Source organism: Drosophila miranda, assembly GCF_003369915.1.
Source record: "Drosophila miranda strain MSH22 chromosome Y unlocalized genomic scaffold, D.miranda_PacBio2.1 Contig_Y2_pilon, whole genome shotgun sequence".
NCBI classification, from domain to species: Eukaryota; Metazoa; Arthropoda; class Insecta; order Diptera; family Drosophilidae; genus Drosophila; species Drosophila miranda.
In genome coordinates, this window is record NW_022881614.1 from 26,863,703 (window position 1) to 26,870,693 (window position 6,991).

The window sequence follows — 6,991 nt, forward strand, 5'->3', positions numbered from 1 at the left end:
AATAAACATGTTAATGATGCGGTTCCATTCTAGAAGTGCAGTTGGATTCAGTTTATTTAAGTTCGTAACAATACGCAATTTAATTTTGTTTTGTAAATTAACGGTGGAATTCTGCCTTTGCACCCTAACGCGTTTTGAGTATTAAAATACCAGAGCTGCGTGCTGGTTGCGACAGATGTCGCTTGAGTGCAAGATCGAAGTGCGCGAATTTCAAGCTGAAGACTGGTTAACGATAGATAAAGTGAAAAATAGCGTATAAAACATATTTTAGAGCTAATATATTATTTATTTAATGAAATGTACACAAAATTACACTTAAAATGCAATTTCGTTCTCCCACACCTGCTCACATCACACCGTTGCTCAGTCGAAAATGAGCCAGATGTCGCCTCACTGCAGTGGCCGCTAAACTTAAGCGGCTAAAAAAAGTGAGAAGATTGTATTATAAAAAGTAAAAGTACACTGGGGCGGTAATATATAATCCCTTTATTAACATTAAAGCAATAATGCGTTATATTTGCAGTGGAATATGCGATTATGGAAGAATGTGTGCAATTCAATGCACCTGTAATAGCTTTGTTAAAAAGCGCCAGATGTCGCTTCCGTAGTTAGTGAAAAGATCGCGAAAGTGCAAGTCGGAATTTGCAAGCCCGAGTGTGATTTAATTGAAAAAAAGAGATATAAAGCATATAAAAAACCAATGCCAAACATTGTACAGGTAATATACAATCCATATATTGATATTAACATAAGAATACCCTCAAATCCACTCTAATAAGCGATTACGGAACAATGAAGGGCCGACGCGTGCACATGGCCGGCTCCCCAATGGCCACATTATCGCTTTTTCACACTCGCCCATCTCCCCGTCTCTTTTGCAATCTTCAACAATATACAGTATGTCTATTAATTGTTTGCAAAATGTAAAAAGGCACATATGTAAGTTTGACTTCAACATGGAAAATATGAGTAAAGGCATAAGTTGGGGGAATTTTTTTTATTAACTGTTATCAAAATGTGTTTAAGCTGTAGGTATGACGAAAAAAAAGGTCAAAATTCCAAGACAAACGGTACAGAAATTAATGTATAATTCCCAAATTTATGCGATGAAATAATGGCTAAAGGGCAGCCCTTTGGGTTCTCTCCCGACTTCAAAGTCTTTTGCGTGCCCTCGCCCTAACCTCAATGCACAACGCTGTCCCGTTTATTCCTGAATAAATGCAACGTGTGCGTCGGCGAGAGGGGCGTTTGCGGGCAATTCTCACGTGGTTTGAAGCCATCATATTGTCTGCCCTGCTATTGAAAAGGTGCAAAGATTACACTTCTGGAGGCTGACAATTCCTTTGAGGTTATATTGTGTGGCGGGGGAAAAGGAAGAGCGATTGTGGTTTTGCATACAAAATGTGTGAAAAGAAATTGAAATCTACATTTCTATTGTGTTTTGAAAGGGGATGAAACATTGATTTGCGGCGGGGGTGTGGAAAGGGGGGAACATCACTGTACGAGTTAGCATTGACTTTGCAGATTCTAGCAGCCACCTCAGTCACCCTCACTTTGTGCTTTTGCTGCTTCCATCTCCTCCCCTCACCCTTTGGTCCTTACAGCCAGCCACTGACCCAGTTATTCGACCAATTCTTACTCATTTCTCCACTCATTTATTGATGACATGACAATAAGAAAAATAATACAAAACAAAAAGAATAGAAGAGAAGGAGGAATAAATTCATGAGAGTTACAGTTCATTCAGTTGTGCAAACGGTAAGTGTGTGGATGTATGGGTGTAATAAGCAAACAGGCAGAAATGTATTTGTGTATTTCGACTTCGAAACGCTGCAGTGTTAATTTTTTTCCAATTAGCAACGAAAGCGTGGTGATTTCGCTTGCTTAGATAAGAAGCAAGAGTGTTAGAAGAGGTCAGCTATACTTGCGTGCAATCGGAAGAAGAGTGAGAAGAGAGATCCACCATTCAATTGGAAGGGGAAAAGTCAGTAACAGCAAGCAGTCGATCAGAAAAATCAGTATAAACACACATATTTCCACACAAATGCTGAAGTAAAATAGGGCTACAAATTATTTGGCATAAACGAACAGCAAATATTAAACACACCAACACATGTGTACATATGGGCACAAGCCAAGAGTTCATTTGAATGCGGAGAAGGAGAGAGATAGGCAGAGAGTGAGAGACACGACCCTAATAGAAATCGACAAGGTTGGCAAAAATACAAAAAGCAACAACGGGACGAAGGCAATTTGTCGTCGTAGATGTCTGTCTGTCCCCCCCCCATCCGCCATCCTAGCTAGAGTAAACGATTCATTGAAATGCCAGCGACGAAACGGAGACGGACAATGAAGGTTCTTCTAGGGAGGGGAGTGAAAGTTTTTCGGTATGATTTTTGCCAACTTTGCAACAATTTTATTTTGTTATTGATTAGAGGCGCGCCTGGGTTTATATTTGCCACACCCCTCCCCACCCCTCACACACACTTTTAATAGTAGTAGTACCCCCCACAAGTGAGGGAGACAGGCTGATCAGCCGTTTATTGCCCATCGATCAGCATTCGATACTAAACCTTACGTTTCTTTTATTTATAAATAGATTTACGTTTGATGGGACTACGAAAAAAAGTTTATTCGGTTTAAAGGTGAGTCAAAAGTTCTTTTATTTGTTAATTATAGCAACTAATTCGTGTACTTTTCCATCAATTGAAGAACATGCGCCGCACAAATCGAGCCGTGAAGTAATATATGATCTCAGAGAAGCTCAAAGCACTGCAGCCCAGAAAGAACACCACCAGGCCGCCAATATAAACTGAAAAAGAAAAGAGTTCCGTAAGGTTCTCCATACAGGTATTGCCCCGAAAACTCACCCAAGACATCGGCAAAGGAGAAGAGCACTGTAGATTAGCGCCCAAAAACCAGACACGCGAGCGCTAGCCACACAAGTGGTGTGGGTGATGTGTGTGGGAGAGAAACCAGTATTAAGCGGAATAAGAACCAGGACAAGCACAACATCAAAAATAACAACATCATCAAAATAACAAGGCAAGTGAGCAAAAATTATGATTAAATGTACAAAACTTTCGCCGCACGCAAAAGCGCGAAAAAAAAATGTTGAAGATGAAAACTTTTGCTCCCATAAGACTCTGAAATACAATAATTGCATATTTCAGGGCGTCCCGGCTGCGTGCAACTTTTGCGCTTATTATTTTTTATAGCCCGGACTACAATTTTGATGTTTGTTTAAGGCGAAGCGAATGCTCTGCTGCTCCCCCGAAAATATTCGCTTATTATACTCAAAATGAGTATTGGGGTATATTAGATTTGTGGTAAAAGTGGATGTGTGTAACGTCCAGAAGGAATCGTTTCCGACCCCATAAAGTATATATATTCTTGATCAGCATCAATCGCCGAGTCGATCGAGCCATGTCTGTCTGTCAATCTGTCCGTCTGTCCGACCGTCCGTCTGTCCGTCTGTCCGTCCCCTTCAGCGCCTAGTGCTCAAAGACTATAAGAGCTAGAGCAACGATGTTTTGTATCCATACTTCTGTGATATGTCACTGCTACAAAAATATTTCAAAACTTCGCCCCGCCCACTTCCGCCCCCACAAAGGACGAAAATCTGTGGCATCCACATTTTTAAAGATACGATAAAACCAAAAACGCAGAATCGTAGAGGATGACTATATGTTTTAGAATGTAAGATCTCAACCAGATCGTATCATTATTATAGCCAGAATCAAGAAAACAATTTCATTCTTTCTCGCTCTGTCTCTCTCTAACACACAGGTTTCATGGTCGGTTTTGCCAATTGCAAAATATGAGTTCAAGGATCTCAGAGACTACAAAAGCTAGAGCAACCAAATTTGGTATCCACACTCCTAATATATCGGACCGAAACGAGTTTGTTTCAAAATTTCGCCACACCCCCTTCCGCCCCCGCAAAGGACCTAAATCTGGGGATATTCAAAAATCTCAGAGACTATTAAGGCTAGAGTAAACAAATTTGGTATCCGCACTCCTGTTAGATCTTACTATAAAACGTGTATCTCAAAATTTCGCCCCACCCCCTTCCGCCCACACAAAGGACGAAAATCTGTTGCATCCACAATATTGCACATTCGAGAAAACTAAAAACGCAGAATCATAGATAATGACCATATCTATCAGATTGCTGAATCTGGATCAGATCAGATCATTTTTATAGCCAATAGGAACAAATCAATTTGCAGTGGCTACGCAGCGTCCGACGTCACGCTCAGACTGATTTTATGTCTCTCTCGCACGCACTCTTTGTCGTTTCGTTTAATATTAGCGGCGTCTGCCGGAGGAGAGCCATACTGACTTAGTATCGGGTATAACCGTAGAGTTGCGGTGTCCGCAGCAACTCACAACGTTCCCCTCGTTATACCCGATACTCAAAATGAGTATTGGGGTATATTAGATTTGTGGTAAAAGTGGATGTGTGTAACGTCCAAAAGGAATCGTTTCCGACCCCATAAAGTATATATATTCTTGATCAGCATCAATAGCCGAGTCGATTGAGCCATGTCTGTCTGTCCGTCTGTCCGTCTGTCCGTCCGTCCGTCTGTCCGTCTTTCCGTCCCCTTCAGCGCCTAGTGCTCAAAGACTATAAGAGCTAGAGCAACGATGTTTTGGATCCAGACTTCTGTGATATGTCACTGCAACAAGAATATTTCAAAACTTTGCCCCGCCCACTTCCGCCCCCACAAAGGGCGAAAATCTGTGGCATCCACAATTTCGACGATACGAGAAAACTAAAAACGCAGAATCGTAGAAGATGACTATATCTTCTAGAGTGCAAAATCGGAACCAGATCGTATAATTATTATAGCCAGCATCAAGAAAACAATTTCATTTTTTCTCGCCCTGTCTCTCTCTAACACGTAGCATAGGCGGCTTTGCTTAGAGTAAAACATTAGCGCCTAGATCTCAGAGACTACAAAAGCTAGAGCAACCAAATTTGGTATCCACACTCCTAATATATCGGACCGAGACGAGTTTGTTTCAAAATTTCGCCACACCCCCTTCCGCCCCCGCAAAGGATGAAAATCTGGGGATATTCACAAATCTCAGAGACTATTAAGGCTAGAGTAACCAAATTTGGTATCCGCACTCCTGTTAGATCTCACTATAAAACGTATATCTCAAAATTTCGCCCCACCCCCTTCCGCCCCCACAAAGGACGAAAATCTGTTGCATCCACAATATTGAGGATACGAGAAAACTAAAATCGCAGAATCATAGATAATGATCATATATATCAGATTGCTGAATCTGGATCAGATCAGATCATTTTTATAGCCAAAAGGAACAAATCAATTTGCACTGGCTACGCAGCACCCGACGTCACGCTCAGACTGATTTTCTGTCTCTCTCGCACGCACTCCTTGTCGTGTCGTTTAATATTAGCGGCGTCTGCCGGAGGAGAGCCATACTGACTTAGTATCGGGTATAACTGTAGAGTTGCGGTGTCCGCAGCAACTCACAACGTTCCCCCTCGTTATACCCGATACTCAAAATGAGTATTGGGGTATATTAGAGTTGTGGTAAAAGTGGATGTGTGTAACGTCCAGAAGGAATCGTTTCCGACCCAATAAAGTATATATATTCTTGATCAGCATCAATAGCCGAGTCGATTGGGCCCTGTCTGTCTGTCCGTCTGTCCGTCTGTCCGTCCGTCCGTCTGTCCGTCCCCTTCAGCGCCTAGTGCTCAAAGACTATAAGAGCTAGAGCAACGATGTTTTGGATCCAGACTTCTGTGATATGTCACTGCTACAAAAATATTTCAAAACTTCGCCCCGCCCCCTTCCGCCCCCACAAAGGACGAAAATCTGTGGCATTCACAATTTTAAAGGTTTGAGAAAACCAAAAACGTAGAATTGTAGAGAATGACCATATCTTTAAGACTGCGAAATCTGAATTGGATCGTATTATTATTATAGCCAGCATCAAGAAAACAATTTCATTTTTTCTCGCCCTGTCTCTCTCTAACACACACGTAGCATAGGCGGCTTTGCTTAGAGTAAAACATTAGCGCCTAGACCTCAGAGACTACAAAAGCTAAAGCAACCAAATTTGGTATCCACACTCCTAATATATCGGACCAAAACGAGTTTGTTTCAAAATTTTGCCACACCCCCTTCCGCCCCCGCAAAGGACGAAAATCTGGGGATATTCAAAAATTTCAGAGACTATTAAGGCTAGAGTAACCAAATTTGGTATCCGCACTCCTGTTAGATCTCACTATAAAACGTATATCTCAAAATTTCGCCCCACCCTCTTCCGCCCCCACAAAGGACGAAAATCTGTTGCATCCACAATATTGCACATTCGAGAAAACTAAAAACGCAGAATCATAGATAATGACCATATCTATCAGATTGCTGAATCTGGATCAGATCAGATCATTTTCATAGCCAATAGGAACAAACCAATTTGCAGTGGCTACGCAGCGCCCGACGTCACGCTCAGACTGATTTTCTGTCTCTCTCGCACGCACTCTTTGTCGTGTCGTTTAATATTAGCGGCGTCTGCCGGAGGAGAGCCATACTGACTTAGTATCGGGTATAACTGTAGAGTTGCGGTGTCCGCAGCAACTCACAACGTTCCCCCTCGTTTTGTTTTTTTTTCGTGTGGTCCTTGCTTCCGTGACAGCTGAGTGCTGTGCTTTGTCTAACACCACAAAATTCCTTTTGGACATCATACATATATGACAGACCCCCCCGGCCATTTCCCGTCCGTCCGTCTGTCCGTTCGTCTGTCTGGTGTGCAATTTATTTGCTTTGTTTCATCATCCCGACACTCATATGCATGAAATTTGTGCGTGAATGAGGCCCAGTGATGCATGTTTGATGCCGTAATACTCGTTATGCGAGACGTGCATGAAGGACTCTGAAGGGTTGTTCCGTTCCGGCGTACGGTTGCCAGAGTTATGCGAATCAGAAATTTCCAGACTTGGATTTCGGTG

The 6,991-nt window shown here is 42.2% G+C and overlaps 1 long non-coding RNA gene across 1 annotated transcript; it reads left to right on the plus strand.

The window, feature by feature from the left end:
- The first annotated feature begins 498 nt into the window (after window positions 1–498).
- On the plus strand, window positions 499–3,041 carry LOC117193769. The gene is made up of 3 exons (XR_004474684.1): window positions 499–718; window positions 2,600–2,645; window positions 2,713–3,041. It is a non-coding gene; the product is annotated as an uncharacterized LOC117193769 (long non-coding RNA).
- The last annotated feature ends 3,950 nt before the right edge of the window (window positions 3,042–6,991 follow it).